The sequence below is a fragment of the Giraffa tippelskirchi genome, chromosome 13 (genome assembly GCF_054371585.1).
Source record: "Giraffa tippelskirchi isolate mGirTip1 chromosome 13, T2T-mGirTip1v1.2.pri, whole genome shotgun sequence".
NCBI classification, from domain to species: Eukaryota; Metazoa; Chordata; class Mammalia; order Artiodactyla; family Giraffidae; genus Giraffa; species Giraffa tippelskirchi.
The window spans coordinates 36,549,203-36,570,727 of record NC_137287.1 but is presented as its reverse complement, the minus strand read 5'-3'; the positions used below and the strand labels follow the sequence as shown (position 1 = coordinate 36,570,727).

General features: G+C 46.1%; 1 long non-coding RNA gene across 1 annotated transcript in view; it reads left to right on the top strand.

Annotated features, from left to right (window-relative positions):
* LOC145531694 (uncharacterized) overlaps nt 1-21,525 on the top strand; it is a 362,173-nt gene that overhangs the window by 228,931 nt on the left and 111,717 nt on the right. Inside the window, exon 3 of the long non-coding RNA XR_014072671.1 lies at nt 3,078-3,235. This is a non-coding gene — a long non-coding RNA (uncharacterized LOC145531694). The remainder of the gene's footprint in view (nt 1-3,077; nt 3,236-21,525) is intronic.

Sequence of the window (21,525 nt, the reverse complement as noted above, 5' to 3'; positions counted from 1 at the left end):
ACAATTTGAGGAATTGCCAAACTGTTTTCCAAAGTGGCTGCATTGTTTAACATTCCCTTTCCATCCAGTGTTGAATGAGGGTTCCAATTTTTCTACATCTTTGCCAACACTTGTTATGACTTTAAAAATTCTATACATTTTAGTCAGTGTGAAGTAGCATCTCATTGTGGTTTTGATTTGCATTTTCTGAATGACTAATGACATTGGACATCTTTTTATGTTCTTATTGGTCACTTGTATATCTTCTTTGAGGAATGTCTATTCAGATTCTTTCCCACTTTTAAACTGGGTTATTTATCTTTTTAATATTGGGTTGTAAAAGTTCTTCGTATGTTCTGAATACCAGTTCTTTATCAGATCATGATTTTCAAATAGTTTCTCCCATTCTGTGGGTTGTCTTTTCACTTTCATGATGATATTTCTACCACAAAGTTTAAAATTTCTGTGAATTGAAATTTGCTTTTTCTTTTTTTAATTGAAGTATAGTTGATTACAATATTGTATACCTAATACTTTCTATTTTGTATCTTTTGCCTTTATTACTGCATCTGACAATGCTTTGCCTAACCCAAGGACATGAAGATTTATTCCTGTGTTTTTTTCTATGAGTTTTGTAATTTTAGCTATTAAATTTCAGTTATGATTTGAGTTAATTTTAAAATGTATTTTGAAAGGAGGTTCAACTTCATTCTTTTGTATTTGAATGTCCAGTTTTAACATAATTTATCGACAAGACTATCCTATCCCCATTTATTTTTGATGCTTTTGTCAAAAATCAATTGATCATAAACATAAGGGTTCACATATGGATTCTCAATTCTAGTCCATTGATCTCTGTATGTTGATCTTTATGCCAGTGCCACACTATCTTAATTACTGAAGCTTTGTAGAAAGATTCAAAATTGGGGGTGTCAGTCTTCCAACTTTGTTCTTTATTTCCAAGATTGTTTTAGCTATTATAAGTTCCTTGTATTTCTCTATGAATTTTAGGATTGGTTTGTCAATTTCTGAAAAGAAAAAAGCATCTGGAAATTTGATAGGAATTGTGTTGAATCTCTAGGTCACTTTGGAGGGTATTTTCATCTTGAAAGTACTAAGTGTTCTGATTCATGAATGTGGAATGTATTTTCAATTATTTAGGTATTTTCAAGTATCTTTCAACAATGTTTTATAGTTTTCAATGTAAATATTTTTCACTTAAATTTATTGCTAAGTATTTTATTATTTTTGATGCTATTGTAATAGAAGTTTTATTAATTTCATTTTCAGGTTGTTCATTGCTAGTGCCAAAAAATACATCTGGTTTTTTTTTTTTTTTTTTGCGTATTGCTCTTGTATCATGCAACTTTGCTGAACTTGGGTGTGCTCATTGTGTGTGTGTGTGTGTGTGTGTGTGTATTCCCTACGCTTCTCTGTATACAGAATCTTGTCATTTGCAAATAAGGATTGTTCTACTTCTTCCTTTCCAACATGATGCCTTCTGTTTCTTTTTCTTGCCTAATTGCTCTGTCTAGAGCCTCCAGTATAACACTGAATACAAGTGACATGAGCAGACATCTTGTCTTGTTCCTGATCTTAGGGAGAAAACGTTGTCTTTCACCATCAAGTGTGATGCTTAGCTGTGGATTTTTTGTAGATTCCCTTTATCAGCGTGAGGACTTTCCCTTCTATTCCTTATGAAAAGTTATTGGGTTTGGTAAATGCTTTTTCTGCATCTATTGAGATGATCATGCCATTTTTCTTCTTTATTATCTGCCAACTCTCAATTGTTATGTCCTTGACTGTCTGACCTGTCACAACCTTTCCCATGAGAACTTAACAAAGGACCAGCTGCTGGAACATCTCCACATGAACAGGTTTCATGTGGAGAAGACCAAGAGCGAGATTCCCTACTTAAAGAAAGACAAATACAGATTTGATTTCACTCCCTCTTTTGGGGGAGGGTGCATCTAGGTCTTGATAGTATGCAGTATATCAACATCTTCCTGGATGGACTGGGGTCCAGAGGCCCGACTTGGTAGAATCACAAATTTGTGGTTTTACACTCTGTCAGACAAGAGATTTTCTAGAACTAGGTTGCTCTACTGATAGTCTGTCTTTTCCACAATTACGTTGGACAATGTAACCAAGTCCTATAAAATTAAAATCAAGTTTGAAATAGGGTTTGTTAATTACAGTATTTAGCTGTTGTGGTTATTGTTTCCTTGGAGATTAATGAGGTGAGTTATTGTAACATAATTAGGCTAGAGTGTATCTAATCTCTTACAAACCCTTGTGATTCAATATTGTTCCAGTATCGTTTGAAGGTTAATTTCACTCTGCTGGTATAGACTTGGCAATGCACTTTCTATTGAAATATGTTTTTAATTATATTTGAAAGTCATTAGTCAAGGGCTCTGCTGGGTTGTTCTGCACATGCTTGCCATGGAAAAATCAGATACTGTTAGACTCATCATGGTCATCCATCCCCATGCCCTGGGATCCACAGGGCATCAGGGGGGATTTGCCAACAGATGGTCATGCAACCTGCATGAACCTCAGTCTGGTCCCTGGCAGGCATCTTTGATGGTGAAATCTTTGGCAAAAGTCCCCACCATGGACTTAGGTCTGTGGGTCAGCCTCCAGAGTGGAATCTTAGGTCACCTCACAGCTGTGGATTTTCTCAAACACTCACAGCTCTTTCCCACCTTAGGGCTTGCTTTGAATGCTCCTTTTCTGTCTTACTTCCAGTCATCCATCAGCTTAAATGTCACTCCTTCCAAGGGATCTCCCAGGACCTCTGCCTCCCAAGCCTCATCAGCTCCTCTGTGATCAGTTCCTATTTCACCCTGTGTTTTCCTCTGTGGACTGATTGCCACGTGTAAGTGTACACATCTTTGATCATCTGTTTTATGTTTCCCTCCTCATAAGGCTGAGACTCTGTCTGTTCACTGCCCTACCCACAAGCACATGGCACACATAGAAAACCCTCAGGTGTGGTGGTTGAATGAAAGCCCTGGGGACTAACTTGCTAACCTCTGACAGCCTCCCTGGCAGGAGACTCAGCCTCACCTTTGTACCTCATTTTTGTACCCTAGTTCCACGCATGCTGAATGGCTGGACCACTCCTCCCTGCTTCACCTGTTTACCTGTCTCAATTAGTCACCAGCGTTCTGGAGGAAGCACATAAGATCTTCTTCAAGGGGGTGTCCTGAGATGACAGAGTAACCACTACGAGACAAAGAATCCACCAAAGGCCAGTTTCTCATTTGTCTGCATTGTGAGGAGGTTTGTCTAGATGATGTCTGAACTATGGCTTCTAAGATCCTCAATTTGACATTGAACAAGTGGCCTATAGAAAGGTATGGAGGAGATGGGGGGGGGCAGTTAGCAGTCCCCCCAAGACCTCAAGGCAGAAGTCTTGTGCTATTCTGGGTCTTGCTCTACTGCTTTCTCTATAGCAAAACATCTCCTACACGGGCATCTCTTTAGAGAACTCAAGCCAAGGGACTTCCCTGCTGGTCCAGCAGTTAAGAATCCACCTTGCAATGCAGGGGATGTAGGTTCGACCCCTGGTCAGGGAACTAAGATCCCACATGCCACGATGCGACTAAGCCCAAGCCCCACAACTACTGAGCCTGCACACTCTGGAGCCTGCACCCCACAACTATAGATTCCATGAACTGCAACTACAGAGTCCATGTGCCACAACAAAAGATCCTGCATGCTGCGACCAAGACCAGGCACAGCCAAATAAATGAATACCATAAAAAAGAACTCAAGCCAAGGGAGGTATTTCACAATGGCTTCCATTTTTAAAATCAGGCCCTCCTTACTAAAGTGTTTTGGAGTGGCCAGATTCAGTGGAGAAAAGGGTTAGTTGATTGTTCCCACTGTTAGCAAAGCTGCTTGTGTGTGTGTGTGTGTGTGTGTGTGTGTGTGTGCGCGCGCGCGTGCACAGCTGTGTCCATGTGTATGCATATAGACTGCTCTATCCTGTGTCTTCCTGAAAGCTCAGTTGGTAAACAATCCACCTGTAATGCAGGAGACTCCAGTTCAATTCCTGGGTTGGGAAGATCTGCTGAAGAAGGGATAGGCTAGCCACTCCAGTATTCTTGGGCTTCCCTTGTGGCTCAGCTGGTAAAGAATCTGCCTCGAATATAGGGGACCTGGGTTCGATCCCTGGGTTGGGAAGATCCTCTGGAGAAGGGAAAGGCTACCCACTCCAGTATTCTGACCTGGAGAATTCAGGACACAAAGAGTAGGACACGACTGAGCAACTTTCATTTTTTTCACATCCTGTTGTGGAGGGACAGAAAATGGTGCTTTCTGTTGTGTTCTTAGGCTTATAAAGTCATTTCCTGAAGGGCTTGATTTAATTTAGACAGAAGCTGTTCTCTGGATCAGTGACCTAAGCAAAGGCTTGGAAACTGGAAAAAGTCTTGTAACAAGGCCTCTGCCTGGGTGCTTGTCAGAGAGGTTGACTGGAAACCTTGCCTATCCAAAAGGTCCAGTGAAATCATGGCCCAGAGCTAGATGTCACTGCTGTTTGGTCAGGCAATGCTGAGTACAGGTGTGAAGATCATTGCAGGGTGAATGCTGACTCTCCCTGGGTCTCCATGTCTTCATCTACAGGGAGGCATGATGGTGTGGTGATTACAGCAGAAACTATGGAGCCAGAGTACAAGGGTTGAAGCTGGAACCGCTGGCACCTAGCCATGAGGGCATAGGGAAGAAATGTCACTTTTCTGAGATTTTGCTCCCTCCAGAGCAATCCTCATGGGGTGGCTGTGAGGATTAGAGAGACCAGTGAATGTTTGGAGTAAGTGAGAGTTGTTCTTGTTTTAAAAATAGGGGTGTACTTTCTCCCCTCTGCTGTCACACAGAGCCCAAGGTGGAATGATGGGAAGCGAGAGGAAAGAAAAGGATCTCACACATTTTGTGCACCTACTATCTGAGCCCCCCCCCCCCCGGTAGGGGGCTCAGATAGTAAAGAATCCGCCCACAGTGCGGGAGACCCAAGTTCATTTCCTGGGATAGGAAGATCCCCTGGAGAAGGGCATGGCAACCTACTCCAGTATTCTTTCCTGGAGACTTCTATGGACAGAGGAACCTGGCAGGCTACAGTTCATGGGGCTGCAAAGAGTCAGACATGACTGAGCAACTAACACTTTCTTTTCACTAAGTGCATGGCTCTGCTCCATACTGGCCGCTCTGTGTTCTTTACCTTGTTGAATATTCACATGAGCTCGCTGAAGTGGGTAAAGTCATCCCCTTCCTGGAGAAAATGTAGGTTGTCCATCCTTACCCTGACCATCATTCTCTCTGGGAATGTCAGCCCTCACTGGGCTCCACGTGGAGTTGCTATGATTCATGCCACATACATGGAGTGAAATGAGAATCCCTGATAGCAAAACATGTGTAGGCTGGGTATGGGGGAGGCCAACGGGTGGGGAGGTGGCTCTGTGCAAATGCTGCCCAATGAGAATGTTCCATATCGAATGGTGAAATCGAATCTGATCAACACTCTCACTCAGGAGGTACCAGTGCCGTGTGAGGGCGGCCCTGACCCTAAAACTAATGAGATACTGGGAGCATCTTCTAGAAGGCCTGATACACATTGCAGAGGGGCACAGCACGTTGGTTATGGAGCTTGCTGGGGCAGTTTCTTGCATTGTTAACTCCCTTGCCTGGATCCTTAAGCAAAATCCCCATCGCCAAAGACCTCTGTGTGGGTCTCCCCTTGAGCCCACGTGGATGACAATATGCCCCGTTTTCCACACAAGGAGACTCAGAGAGGCAGTTGGAGGGCCACACACAGCTGGCATGTGGCAGAACCATTGGAGCACCTTGGGGCTTGCTCACCTGTCAGGACCAGCAATGGGCCAGCTGCCATCAGCGCCTGGCCTGGTGCCTGTGTTTCCCTAGGTGGCACCAGCAGCCACCTTCTCCCCCATCAGGGCTGGTGCAGGTTTCCAGGTCTCCATGTCCTCAGCCCTTTGGCTAGCACCTGGCCAGGTGAGGCTTCTGGGTTAGCAAGTTAACTACAGGTGGGGATCGATTCACTGCACGGGTTTCATTCCTGAGCTTGGCTACCGAAAGGGACAAGTGGGGCCTTCCTGTCCTATTGTCTTCTCACCAAACCTGAATCCTGCTTCTCCCAACATTTTTTTTTTTCCTTTTAATTTTCTGCACCTTATTATTATTTCATTTTTCAAAGAAGCCCTTTTCTTCAGGTGGAATAGGTTTCTCTGATTTAAACTCCTTGGGTCCCAGTGTAATTTCCCTGCCCTAACATGCCACATTGGCCTTTGCAAATCAATCGGTTTTGTCTACTGGATCAGAGGCCTCCCTGAAATGCAGATAAATTGCCCATTGTGGAACCATTGTCTCCCAATCCTGGGAGATTTTCAGAGAATTCAAGCAGATTTCTCAGGCCTGACCTTCTTTTCATGCACCAAGCTGGGATTGGCCCTCTCTAAATTAAATACTGCTGAGCGCCACTCCCTCCCCTCCACCCCCCACCCCCTGACAGGGCCTTGGATATCACCCCCACCTCCAGCTATCCACCCTCTCCTCTGCCTTAGGCAACAGCCCCTCCATTGGGTGGCCACCAGCATGCCAGGTCCTCGGCTTCTTGGACCCACTGCCCTCCTCTCTGCACTGGCCTGCTTGTTGAGCAGTCCCATAGCCCTGGGGTCAGCCAGGGGCAAATCCTCATCCACAGCCTGGAGTCCAGAGAAGAGAGGCCCAGAGAAAGACTCTGCCTCTTTCTATCTCCCTGTCTGCTCTTGCCCTGAACACCAGTATTATTTTATTACTGTAAGTCTCATGGGCTTCCCAGGTGGCTCTAATGGAAAGAACCCACCTGCCAATGCAGGAGATGCAAGAGACTCGGGTTCCATCCCTGGGTTGGGATGACGCCCTGGAGGAGGGCATAGTGACCCACTCCAGTACTCTTGCCTGGAGAATCCCATGGACAGAGGAGCCTGGCGGGCTATAGTCCACATGATCGCAAACAGTTGGACAGAGTTTAGCAACTGAGCAACAACAACGTAACTTGTGTATAAACTGTAGGTATCGTAATCAATAACACAATATTATTTCTCATATGACACAGAATCATTAAGATGTTTTAATATCATCAACAATGTTAACACTAGTGTATGCTGGCTGCTACAAGACTCCTCTGTCCATTGAGCCTTTTTCTATCAACTTCGTGACTCAGGTACAATTATAACAAAGTAGAAACTACAACAAACAATAGTGGTGAGGATGACGGACTTTCGAGTCCTGTATGTGTTTCAAGCATTTGCCAAGCATGCAGATTTCAGTTCAGTTCAGTCCCTCAGTCATGTCCGACTCTTTGCAACCTCATGGACTGCAGCATGCCAGGTTTCCCTGTCCATCACAAACTCCTGGAGCTTGTTCAAACTCATGTCCATTGAGTGGGTGATGCCATCCAACCATCTCATCTTCTATTGTCCTCTTCTTCTCCTGCCCTCAATCTTGCCCAGCATCAGGGTCTTTTCTAAGGAGTCAGTTCTTCGCACCAGGTGGCCAAAGTATTGGAGCTTCAGCTTCAGCATCAGTCCTTCCAATGTATATTCAGGACTGATTTCCTTTAGGATGAACTGGTTGGATCTCCTTGCAGTCCAAGGGATTCTCAAGAGTCTTCTCCAACACCACAGTTCAAAAGCATCAGTTCTTCAGTGCTCAGCTTTCCTTATAGTCCAACTCTCACATCCATACGTGACTACTGGAAAAACCATAGTTTTGACTGGATGGAGCTTTGTTGGCAAAGTAATGTCTCTGCTTTTTAATATGCTGTCTAGGTTGGTCATAGCTTTTGTTCCAAGGAGCAAGCGTCTTTTAATTTCATGGCTGCAGTTACCATCTTCAGTGATTTTGGAGTCCCCCAAAATAAAGTCTGTCACTGTTTCCATTGTTTCCCCATCTATTTGCCATGAAGTGACGGGACTGGATGCCATAATCTTAGTTTTCTGAATGTTGAGTTTTAAGCCAACTTTTTCACTTTCCACTTTCATTTTCATCACGAGGACTCTTTAGTTCTTTTTGTCTTTTCATACTGTTCATGGAGTTCTCAAGGCAAGAATACTGATGATTTCACTTCCCCCAATAATCCACGCACTGGGTCACTTCCTTCCGTGCTCAGTTGCTCAGTCGTGTCTGACTCTTTGCAACCCTGTGGACTGTAGCCCACCAGGCTCCTCTGTCCACGGGATTTCCCAGGCAAGACTACTGGAGTGGGTTGCCATTTCCTTCTCCAGGGGATCTTCCTGATCTGGGGACCGAAACTGAGTCTCCTGCGTCTCCTGCATTGCAGGTGGATTTTTTACACTGAGCCACATGGGAAGCCTGAATCACTTATTTCTGTCATTTTATGGTTAAGGAAACTGAGGTTTAGAGAGGTTTTATAATTTTCCTAAGTGCACAGTGTGTGGGAACTATTATATCTGGCCTTGAATTCTAACCCAGATGGAAAGGCTGATTTTGTGTGTTCCCTGACACTGGTTAGAACCTCTTAGGTTAAAAGTTCCTAAGCAGAAACTCCCGTGAGCAAAGGAGTCATCTGACAGGAGCTCTGCAGGAATATTTGTGTATTTCAAGGGGTTCATTGGCTCCTTCATGCAAGGGAAGCCATCCATACCAGGAGGGATCCCCAGATGGAGGGCTGCATGGGGCAAGCACCTGCTCACCCACTTTGGGGGCTTCTAGAAGGCAGCAGAGGTCCCGGTGGTCAGGAAGGAGGAGGTGGTGGAAACACCTTTGTCCGCTGCCTTGGTGCTCCTCTGATTGTTCTGAGGCCACAGGCCCCTGAGCTGGCCTGGTGGTTCCTCTGAGAATCCCTGTCTCTGAGCTTCTTTCTGCTGCTCTTCTCCCCGTGGCCTGGAAACACCTGCAACACAATTCCTTCCCAGCACAGAGGCAGCTCTCTGTGTGAGGTCTGATGCACGCCCGCCAGTGTGTGCCGCCAACCTCCTTTCCCCCTCCCATTGTGCAAAGCTCCGGGATCACTTCTAGTCCACCCATCCCGGCCGACACTCTGGTCCTGAAACACCCCTTCCCGTGGGTGCCCAGGCACAGTCCCATCTTTCTCCTTAAAAGTCTAGTGATGCTCCCTGGCTGGGTGAACTTTGCCCGCACAGCACTGGCTCATATCTAGTGTCTCCACTGGCCGGTGAGAACCCTGAAATCAGTCCAGGACTTTCAGGATCCCAGCTCCAGGGCAAAAGGGACAGGAAGGCGATGATGTATGTTGAGGGTTTGCCACTGGGAGGACCCTCCCTGGCTGAACACTGACTTTGGAAACCTGCCAATCTAAATCTGTCACTTGCATGCTGTGGGTTCTTGGGTAAGTGACTTAAACTTTCTGAGCTTCAGTTTGTTGGAGATACCAGTATATCTTCTGGGGAGATGCCTATACGGCAGGGAGCAGGAAGTCTTTGGTATTTTCCCAGTGATTTCTAACATGTGTCTTTCCATCCTCGAGCACATCTCACACGGTAGCCTCTCAATCAGCGACACATTATCTCGTCCACTCAGGTGTTTCATGGGAGCTCCTCTCTCCTGCAGACCCGAGACCCTAATGAATCTAGAATCTCCCAGCCTGCATCCGTGAACTGGGCATCCCCTTGCAGAGATAACCTCGTTGCTGGTGTGAACAGGGTAATATTTCCCCCTTTCTTTGTAGTCTAATGAATAAATGATATTCCCATTGGTTATTTATCTACTTTTAGAATTTGAATGGAATTCTACTGATAATTACGGCATTTCACCATTTGATAGGAAATTGGCACCTGCTGCATGGAGATAATAGCCCAATTCAGCATCTATGAAATATGGAATTTTCTGCTAATTCCTGCCTTGAAATTTGTAAATCATCAGTGGAGTTGGTTATTAAAATTCAGGAGTTTACAGACTCAGAGCCAAGGGGGTAGGGAACGGCCCTTCTTCATTAAGATTATGGAAACTCACTGTGACTGCCGGACCGAAGACTCTCGGCCCAGGAGGGCTCAGAGCAACTCGGGAACAGGAAAGCTTCTTGGTAACGTGATTATCCATGAGACTGAGCCTGCAAAACAGGAGCAAGCTGGCTGAGGGGTGCTTGTCAGAATTTGCAGAGATGAGAGATGGCAGCGAGGCAGAGATTTGTAAAAGGCACAGGCTTAGAGGTCAGGCAGATAATGGTTAGAATTCTACCTGCTTCTCTGAGCCTCCATGTCTGCACTGGCAAATTGAAAAAAAAAAAAAAAAAGCCTTTTTAGGTGATGCATAGCTACTTTGATCTTTAAATTGATCTCAGTTCAAATCTATACATTTCTCATCCATTTACAGCCATTTACCACAGATCACCTAAGTGCCAGATACTCCACCGGGGTTTGATTGGGGGAGGGGAGCTCTGGGGAGCAAAGCCAGGCTTCTTCCCTGACCTTGTGGAGATTACTCACCAAAGATGGTGTTTTGCGTCTTCGGCAATGTCTTCATCAATCCTGAATGAATATAAAGATCCAGAAAGGAAAAATTTTACATCGATACCATTCTCCCTGATTGAGAAGAACACCTGCTTTCAATTAGCAACATAAAAATTTGACCTGGAAGTTTTGGGAGTGATGGAAATATTCCATGTTTTGATTGTGACGGTGATTAATACGACTGTATATATTTGTCAAAACTCATTAAGCTGAATGCTTAAAAAAAAGGATACCTTTTATTGTATGTAAGTTATGGCTCAATAAACCTGACTTTCAAAACAAACACAAAACACCCTCTTTGGCCATGAAATAGGCAATAGTTGCTAAAGATGTCACTGACTAGGAATTCAGAATTTCAGATGACTCGGAATTAACATAGGATTCTCACCTTGCACTTTGGTGTGTAAGAATATACAGATTCCTCCACCTGCCTTTGACTTTTACCAAGAGCTCATGAGCTCTGGGCTTTGCGTGGGCCCACCTCACTCTTGTCTTGGTGGCCAATGGGAAGGCAAATTGTCATAATGATTCCATCCCCAGCTGATCTAAAGATCAACCCCAGTGTGCCAACGGGCTCTCTCATCCCCAGCCCTGGAACATTGTCCTTCCGAGCAGCAATGTTGCTGATGGAAGAATTGCAGTGACATGGTAGTGGTCATTTTTTGTCCATCAGGTCAGTGATGCCATTCAACCATCTCATCAGGGTAGTTGCTGGAAAAGTTTGAAGGCGGGAGGAGAAGGGGACGACAGAGGATGAGATGGTTGGATGGCATCACTGACTCAATGGACATGAGTTTGAGTAAGCTCCGGGAGTTGGTGATGGACAGGGAGGCCTGGCGTGCTGCAGTCCATGGGATTGCAAAGAGTTGGACACGACTGATCGACTGAACTGAACTGGGAGTGGTCTTGCCAAGTTGATCCACCTGGCCTTGTTCAGTTCAAGGAACTCAGGCTTCAGTGCCCAGGAAATCTTTGAGCTCAGCACGGTCACTTGATGCCCAATGTCATCCCTTGTGATGACCACCTGCGCAGACTTCTCCCTCCTTCCCTCCTTGCTGCTTCCTTCTCCCCGCTCTCCTTTCTCCCCTTCTCCTTCTTCACCTTCTGTCTCTTTTCTCTTCTCTTACCCTCTTTCCCCTTCTCAAATCTCTCCACGCTCATCTTTCCCTTAATTCTTCCCTGGGGAGGCTGTTTGTAGCTAAAAGAAACTCGTGGTTCCTCACCCCCTGCCTGGTTTAATGTACTTCTTCCTGCCTGCTGGGGCACTCTGGCAGGTGACTTCTCAAGTCAAATAGCATACGCTTTAATCCCCACTGAAACCTGATTTCCACGGAGCCCCACAGAGTCTTGCCGTTGCAGAAGAAACTCTCGGTGAGGAAATGAGGTAGCGTCAGCTTTTTGATCTCCAGCCGAACTGATAATCTTTCTCCATGGAGCTCACAGCCAGGTTAATGAGACACTGGGGGAACTTGGCTGACATTCTCCTCTTTGGTGCCAAGTGCCCATACTTGTACGTGCACAGCCCTGGGATGACTTTATATCCTAACTTCTACCCTGGACAGTGAGCTCATCCCAGGCCAGGACGAGGTAACCATTCTCTGCAACCCTGGGACTTAGCGCAGAATTTGGCGTGTAGTAAGATGTGCAGTTGAACCTGGTTGAACAAAACTGACCACACAGAATGATGGAAGAGAGAGGAAAACATCTCTGAGGGCTGCACTGTAAGAGACATGTACAGTCCATAGTGGCAGGAATCAGGGGCCATCGCTGGCAAGGATAGAGTTTGTTCAATTTTCCTTAGTTCTTTGGTGTCTGTCCTAGATGCTCCTGTGGTCACAGAGATATTGGTTTTTGCCTAGAAAATATGAAGGGATCATTTTTTAATAGCATTCTTATCTCAGTTTAACTAAAGGGAAGGGTCAGGTCAAGGAGATGCCTCAAATCTCTCCACATTACATGGTTCCCATAGCTTTTTTTAAACTCAGACAATGTCCCTCCTGAAAGTCTGTGGAACAGAGCAGGACTGGCCCCTGGCTGCCTTCTTCTCAGTCACATCCAAAGTCCCCCCAACAGGTGGCAAATGTGCCCCATGACCTTGGCGTTCGAAATGCATTCCCTTCTCTGTAAGGAGCTTCTTCTCTCCAGGGCCGCACGAGGGCATCTCTCGAGCCCTGTCCTTCTGCGGTTTCCCTCTTGCTTCCCATCTTGACCCTTCTCCCATTCAGATTAGTAAGCACATCGGTGTTTGCTACCTGAGTAGACTTAGTTTGAGCGCTGTGGGGATTTGCATGAACCTTGTCCAGGGAGCCACGTTCACATTCACTTTGTATGTGCACTGTGTGCTGTGCTGCGCTTAGTTGCTCAGTCATGTCCAACTCTTTGCGACACTATGACTTGTAGCCCGCCAGGCTCCTCTGTCCATGGGGATTCTCCGGGCAAGAATACTGGAGCACCGGACGGCAAAGCACGGGCATGCGTGTGCTGTCTAAAGCTGGGATGTTGTAGTGATCTCCCTGTGAGCAGAGGGAACCATGACAAACCCCGGTTGCCCCCAGAGGCGTTCTGGCATTACGATCTCACTCACCACACTTAGTCATCAGCTGGCAAGGATAGAGTTTGTTCAATTTTCCTTAGTTCTTTGGTGTCTGTCCTAGATGCTCCTGTGGTCACAGAGATATTGGTTTTGCCTAGAAAATATGAAGGGATCATTTTTTAATAGCATTCTTATCTCAGTTTAACTAAAGGGAAGGGTCAGGTCAAGGAGATGCCTCAAATCTCTCCACATTACATGGTTCCCATAGCTTGATGAAGCGTCCCAGCCATGTGCTTGGCCCTGATCCCGTGGAGTGGCTCTTCACCCTTTTGTTGCAAGCCTGCAAACCCGGCACCTGGCACAGAGAGGAAGTGAACTCAGAATCCAGAAGAGACACTGGTACCTGTGTTTTGGGAAGTTTGGGGTTTGAAATTCGGAGCTGCCTCCTTTGTTTCAGAAACAGACATGTAACCATCTATGGCAACACTCTTTGTGATCCTTTTCACTCTCCTAAAAGTGCACCAGAGTAGCACTGGGGGGAGGTGTGAGTCAGCCACCCACAGCCATCTGGGGCTGCTTCTCACCCAGCATCTGTCTGCCTTGGCCTCCCCACCCCCTTCCTGATTCCCGAGTCAGAGAAGGACTCTGCCACCCAGTTTCCTAGGTGGCCTGGAGGGATCAAAGGGCGTTTGAGCCCCCTGCGAAGAGTTCACAGAGAAGGCAGTGGAGGTTTAAGTTTTTCTTAACATATTGCTTAAATACGCTCACTGTGTCTCTCTGCGTTTTCTGGGGCCAGGGTCTTTCTGACCGTCTGTCTCTGGCTCGTCCTGCCCCCTCCCCTCTCCATCTGCAGTGTCTGTCTCTTGGCATCTCTGCCTTTCTCTCCATCTGTTTGTGTGCCTATAAATCTGTCTTCCTGTCTCTTTTTCAATCTCTGTCTCCTTCTTCCTCCCTCCCTCCTCAATTCCACATGCCCCCCCGCCCCCTCCGACCCCTGACACATACACATCTTTCTCTCTCTGAGTCTGCCTTAGTCACCCTCTCTCTGTTTTCCCCATCACCTCCCTGGTAAAACAGGGCTGACAATAGTGGGTATTTTGCATTTCCCGTAATTAACTTGGACTCCAACATGGGCCACCTTTTCATCATCGTATGCCTTATTTTAGCTAGCAGTATTGTCACGCAAGTTCTGTATCATTAAAATAAAATGACTCTGGAAAAGTAACTGGGGCTTAATGTTGCTTAGACCCACACATGCCCTGTAATTTCCCATGTTATCCTGCCCCTGTTTGGCTAACTCTACTTTTTGTATGTCAGTAAATCTGTGTTTCTCACTCAACAAAGTGTACTGAGGGTTTGTCTTGGGAAATTTCCCAAATTTCCCTTCTATAGAGTTCAAGTTTGTGATGATGGCTGTAGAGCTCTGTGTACAAACTAAAAACCATTGACTTGTTTACTTTGTGGATAACATGTGTGGTAGGTGAATTATTTCTCAACAAGGCTGGGTTGTTTTCTTTTAAAGTAAATTTAAGTATAAAACACATTCTACTGGTTTTAGTCCAGCTTCAGATTTTCCACTAGATCATTTAAATTTGGGGACCCCACAGCATGTGAGCCAGAACTTATTTATGACTCTATAAATGCATCACAGTGAAATAGCAGATATTACCTCCCGCTGAAATCAGCTGGCTAATCTAAACCTTGGCTGGAGGGGTCTCATGACTGTCAACGCAGAAGCAGAAAACAAGGGAAGATGAATGAACTCATAGTAGGATCCGGCCTCCTTGGGTTTTCTTCCCTCTGACAAAGACAGGCTAACTCCTGCTCGTCCTCAACACAAATACCCTTCTTCAGAAGGCCTCACTGGCACCCCAGGTTTAGAGAAATCTCCTTAATTGCTCTGCTCCCCAAATACCCTGAAATCCTTCTCACAGTTATTATGCCTTCTTTTCCTTCTTGGCTTAAGTGGATGTCTTCTCTGTTGGACTATACGTGCCTGGAATGTGGGAGTTATGTCTCTTTTGCACCAAGGAGGTATGAAGTAATTGGGTGAGGGCAGGTTAAAAGGGGGGAAGGGGAGATGAATAAACAAATGAATATGGGAACTTGGTGTCTAATATAGACAGTACTATCTACCCTGAATATTCATTGGAAGGACTGATGCTGAAGCCAAAGCTCCAATCCTTTGGCCACACGATGTGAAGAGCCAACTCATTGGAAAAGACCCTGATGCTGGGAACGGTTGAAGGCAGGAGTAGGGGTGGCAGTGGATGAGATGGTTGGATGGCATCACTGACTCAATGGACATGAGCTTGAGCAAATTCAGGGAGACAGTGAAGGACAGGGAAGACTGGTGTGCTATAGTCCATGGTGTTGCAAAAGAGTTGGACACAACTTAGTGAATTAGCAACTTAGCAACGACAGACAGTCCGCTGGTCCCAGTCAAGTATTCGATCCCGCACTACCTGTTGAGCGCATATACAGGCAGATCTTGTTTCACTTTATTTTACTTCACAGATGTTATGTTTTCTACAGATTGAGGTTTCATGACTATCCAAAATTAAGCAGATCTACCAGTACCATTTTCCACCATATTTTGGTCACTTTGTGGCTTTCTGTCACATTTGATAGTTCTCAGGATACTGCAGATTTTTTTAATCATTATTATATTTGTTACAATGCTCTGTGTTCAGATCTTTGCTGTTACTATTGCAAAAAGACTGGGGGCTTCTCGGGTGGCACTTGTGGAAAAGAATCCACCTACCAATTCAGGAGGTGTAAGAGATGTGGGTTTGATCCCTGGGTCAGGAAGATCCCCTGGAGAAGGGCACGGCCACCCACTCCAGTATTCTTGCCTGGAGAATCCCATGGACAGAGGAGCCTGGTAGACTATAGTCCATGGGGTTGCAAAGAGTCAGACACGACTGAAGCGACTTAGCATGCAGCATGCACCTACAAAGGCTCAGATGACAGCAATTTTTAGTAGTAAAGTATTTTTTAATAATTAAATTTATTTATTTCTAATTGAAGGATAATTGCTTTACAATATTGTGTTGGTTTCTGCCATACATCAACATGAATCAGCCATAGGTATATCTATGTGGCCTCCCTCTTGAACCTCCCTCAAACATCAGCAATAAAGTATTTTAAAACTTAGGTACGTACATCATTTTTAAAGACATAATGCTATTGTGCATTGAATAGACTACAGAATAGTGAAAACATAACTTTTATTTTGCCCTGGGAAACTGAAAACTTCCTGTGATTCACTTTATCGCAATATTTGTTTTACTGCCATGGAACCGAACCTGCAGTAGCTCCAAGGTCTGCCTGTATATCATTTTCTATGCACCTGACACTATTCTAGGCCCCAGGGAGCCCAGCAGTGAGCCAAACAGACCTCTCTCTTGGAGCTTGAATTCCGGTAGGGGAAAGACATAGACAATAAAAATAAATCAGTTAATTGTGTTCGTGTGTTCTTAGTCCCTCAGTAATGTCTGACTCTGTGACCTCCATGGACTATAACCCTCCAGATTCCTCTGTCCATGGAATTATCCAGGCAAGAATACTAGAGTGGGTTGCCATGCCCTCCTCCAACGGATCTCCCCAACTCAGGGATCAAACTCAGATCTGCCACATTGCAGGTGGATTCTTTACCATATGAGCCACCAGGGAAGCCCAAGAACACTGGAGTGGGTAGCCTATCCCTTCTCCAGCAGATCTCAACCCAGGAATTGAACCAAGGTCTCCTGCATTGCAGGTAGATTCTTTACCAGCTGAGCCACCAGGGAAGCCCATCAGAAGATGGTATGTGTTGAGGAGGAATGTGTGTGAGGAGTGTGATCATTTGGGGGTTTTGTTTTGTTTCTTTTTAAAAAATATTTATTCATTTATTAGTCTGCATTAGGTCTTCATTGTGTCATGAGAGATCTTCTCTTTGCTGCATATGGACTCTCTAGTTGTGACGAGGGCTCAGTAGTTGCAGCACTCAGGTTTAGTTGCTCCTTGGCGTGTGGGATCTTAGTTTCCCAACCAAGGATCAAATCCGTGTCCCCTGCATTGTAAGGTAGATTCTTAACCACTGGACCACCAGGGAAGTCCCAGCATGTGGCCCTTTGTTAGACATTTTTCCTTGGTCCTTATTCATGTGGCATCTGTAGGGAAATGGAGGCTTAATACAGAGGGGGAGAAAACTGGAGAACTTGCTGCAGGACAGAGACAGAGAAAATGGTCATGGTTTCTTATGTTCCATGCACCCTAAGGGGCTTCCCAGGTGGCACCAGTGGTAAAGAACCTGCCTGCCACTGCAGGACACATAAGAGATGTGGGTTTGATCCCTGTGTTGGGAAGATCCCCTTGAGGAAGGCATGGCAACCCATTCCAGTATTCTTGCCTGGAGAAGCCCATGGACAGAGGAGCCTGGCAGGCTGTAGTCCATAGGGTTGCAAAGAGTTGGACACAACTGAAGCAACTTAGTGCACACACACACGTACATGCACCCTAAGACTTAAAGCTGGGATTCCAGCAGCAGAAGGAAAACAGGTGGGGTGGGGACAAACAGCCCTCTTGCTATGAAAAAAGAGAACACGAGGTTGGGAAGTCAGTGCTAGAGTTAGAGCCCATTCTTCACGCTCCATTCCTGGTTTGTAAGCACAAGCCGTGGCAAGTTTAAAAGCTAAAAAGAAGACAAAAAAACAAATGGGCGCAGAGCACAGCTGGAGTCAGAGGAGGCGGGATGAGGCTGTGCGGCTGCCAGGCCCCGGGAGGCAGCGTGCGGCCAGCTGCGACAGGGGTTGGAGCCACAGGCAGGTCTCTTTGAACTTGGTATTTTTCCACAGCAAACAGAAGCCTGGAGCCTGTTGGCAGTGGAGCCACATCCCAAGGGTAGGGAGGGCAGAGCAGCCGTGGGGAGCTGGGCTGGGAGGAAGCAAACACGGGGCAGCGGCGGGCTTTCGGCGCTTCACAGCCGGGGCTCCCCAGAGAGCCGGGGCCAATGTTAATATTCACCAGGCGCCCCGGCGATCTGTCACGGGAGGGGAGAGGAGAGCAGGGCAGGGCAGCAGGTTGCCAAACATCACGTGATCCCGGGAGGCTGCAGGGGGGCTCTGCAAACAAGTGCGCAGCACTGCCCCTGAGACACAGTGCCGGCCACAGACAGTCATCATCTCCATGATAACAGCATCTGCCGGTGCGTGTTGAGGACGTGCTTGTCAGACATCAAGCACAAAGAACTTTATGGGGATTATTTCATCCTCACCGTGAATCCTTCTGTCCCTTAGGACTCACGTGGTTGCAACTGACTGAAAATCAAACCCAAAATGATGAGAAGCAGAAAGGGAATTTGTCAACACATGCAGCTGAAAAATCCAGGGGTACATGGATTCAGGTTTGGCTGGATCCAGGAATTTAAATAATGTTCTGGGGTACAGTCTTTTTCTGATTTCTTGACTCTGCTTTTCATTTCTTGGTACCATCCTGAAAGCTCCGGTAAGCCTTATGGCTTCTCATTGGCTCGAGTGGGCATCCTGTGCCCATCCTTGAAAAGATTCCTGTGGCTGAAGGGCCATCTCTGCTGCTCATGTGCTACCCTAGAGTGAGAGGTGGACACTCAGTCATAATAAGCTGGAATGGATGCTCAAATGAGCATCAGGAGCAGTCCTGAAAATAGGTAAATCGAGAGGCGTGTGTGCATGCTCAGTCGTGTTCGACTCTTTGGGACCTCATGGATGGTAGCCCACTAGGCTCCTCTATCCGTGGGATTTCTCCAGGCAAGAATACTGGAGTGTGTTACATTTCCATCTCCAGGAGATCTTCCCGGCCCAGGGATTGAACTTGAGTCTCTCACGTCTCCTGCATTGTCAGGCGGATTCTTTACCACTAGCGCCACCTGGGAAGCCCCAGGAAAATGGAAGCAAGCATTAAAAATAAAAACACCCATCCCTCAATGCTCGGATCACCTCTGTTTTGTAGGTGGGGAAACCAAGGCTTGGAAAGGTGGAGGCGCTGGCCTCAGGGAGTCAGTGCTGGGGCTGGAACAGCAGCCTTGGCGTCCCCTGTGGCCGCTCTCAGCTCATCCTGTCCCTCAGCCACAGCCGCGCCTCCCGCCGCTTGTCCCCGGCCCCTCCCTCCTTCTTGATCTGTCCTTGGAGCCGCCAAGTCACTCCAAGACACCCAGGGAGCGCCAGGGTCGCCCTGAAGACAGCAGGAGTTGTAACGAGGCCACGGGCCCATCAATCGTGTCGGTTTCAGAGGACCATTCCCGAGGCAGGGGGTCATCGATACCATCATCTCCATCTTCTTTAATGCTAATTACTTTTTTTCCCCATGTCAACATAAAAATCATCTTAAATGTCCTCATTAAAGCGAATGTGGTTTCTGACCACAGAATCATCAACTCAGCCTGGGAAAGACTTTCAGGGGAGATGATGTTCCCTGAGCCACATGTGACAATTCAGAGTGATTTAGAATATCGGGTTTGTATGATTTTTAATCATTAAAGGAGATGTAAAAACATATTTTATACACAATCTTTTATCTTACACTTATTTTTATATTTCTCTATAACAATTTATTGCGACGCATATATCACCATTACATCAGACATTTATGGCTCCATTAAAATTCAATGCCACCATAAATTTGGGCCGGTTAAAGTGGTGACATTTGTAACAGCTTCCACAAGGACATATTTTATATTTAAAGTGAAACTTTGAGAAGAAACTTTTGTTAAAGAAAAAAAAATCCTTATAGGCAAGGAGAGGGATATAAGATTTTCCTGCTATCTAAAACACCGAATGCCTACCCTAATACCTGCTGTATTAAGAAGCCAGACTTTGGCTAAATACTTGGGGAGCTATTTCCAGTATTTGGGGATTAACGGGAATCATATGATAATGCTATCATTGACTAGAAATACTCTACTCTGCCCAATCCTTTGGCAGCCTAGGACCTGGGGGAATTTCAGAAGTAAGGGAAAATATTAACTCAGACTTTTAAACAATGCAGTGTCCATATAATGAGTGATTTTCTGATTCTAGAGTGTAAGAGTTTTCAGAAAGTGATAGGATGAGGGGCTTATGTTTTTCTATCATTTGGTCCAAGATAGTGAGTGCTTCTACTGGGAAATTTAAGGTCTGTCTCTCTCTCTCTTTCAATCCATCAGAGGATATTAGAGCAGCTTTTGTGATTCCAGTGCTTTTATAGATGATTTGAAAAGTAAAAGAGATATATTCCTTGTTCTGAAGAAACTTTGTACACTAGTGAAAATGAAAATGTTAGTTATTCAGTCTTGTCCATCTCTTTGCAACTCCATGGACTGTAGCCCATTGGGCTCCTCTGTCCATGGGATTCTCCAGGCAAGAATACTAGAGTGGGTAGCCATTCCTTTCTCCAGGGGATCTTCCTCACCCAGGGATCCAACTCATGTCTCCTGTATTAAGGCAGATTGTTTACTGTCTGAGCTATCAGGGAAGCCCTTCTACACAAGGATGCCTTCAATGAAAGGACTTTTGCATCCTCAGGAGCCATGAGAATATCTGATGCTCAGAAGATATCCACCTACATCATTTGCTTAGCTCATTGGAATGGTTGGACAAGGCATCCAATAAAGACAGCTTTGGGCTGTCAGCACCCAACTGGGCATGACTGACAGTCTGGTTGTACAGGACAGAACAGGTATCACGTATGACCTCTGAGCAAGAGAAGTGCATGAGAGCTGTGCAAGCTCGAGAAGGGGTCATGGAAGAATGAGGCTGCAGGTGGGTACGATTTAACCCTCCAGAAGTAGCACAAAGGGCTGTCTGGGCAAGAGGAACCAGGCAAGGTGTGTACGAGCAACTTTAAGAACATCCCTGGAGAGAGAGATCTGGCTAAAGGATGGGATCAAGGTGTCCTTGAGCTTAGTCAGCCTCACAATCTGTGTAATAACCAAGGGCAATAACATCTCATGGAGCATGCATTGTGTCAGGCAGGGTGCCTGCCATGCATGACAATAAAGAGAGCAAAGATCTGTTCCCACCTTCTGTTAATCTGGTTCTCTTCTAAGTGCTTTTCTGAGAGGTGTGCATGCTCATCTGTGTCTGACTCTTTGTGACCCCATGGACTGTAGCCTGCCAGGCCTCTCTGTCCTTGGAATTTTCCAGGCAAAAATACTGAAGTGGGCTGCCATTTCCTCCTCCAGGGGATTTTCCCGACCCAGGGATCGAACCTGCATCTCCTGCATCTCCTGCATTGCAGGCAGATTCTTTACAGTCTGAGCCAACTAGCGAAGCCCAAAACTACTCATACCTCTTGCCTTTTCTTATGTTGCTCTCTCTCTAGGGTTCTTTCCTATTTCCCCTCACCTTGCTTGGATAGCATGCTCCTACACATTCTTCAAACCCCATCTCAAAAGCCTCCTCCTTCTTGTAGCTGCTCTCTAACTCCTCTGTCTTCTGGGCTCCCACAGCACCTGGAACTGACTTTCAACACCACTGGGCTCCCACATCACCTGGAACTGACTCTAGTCAGCTTGTGTTT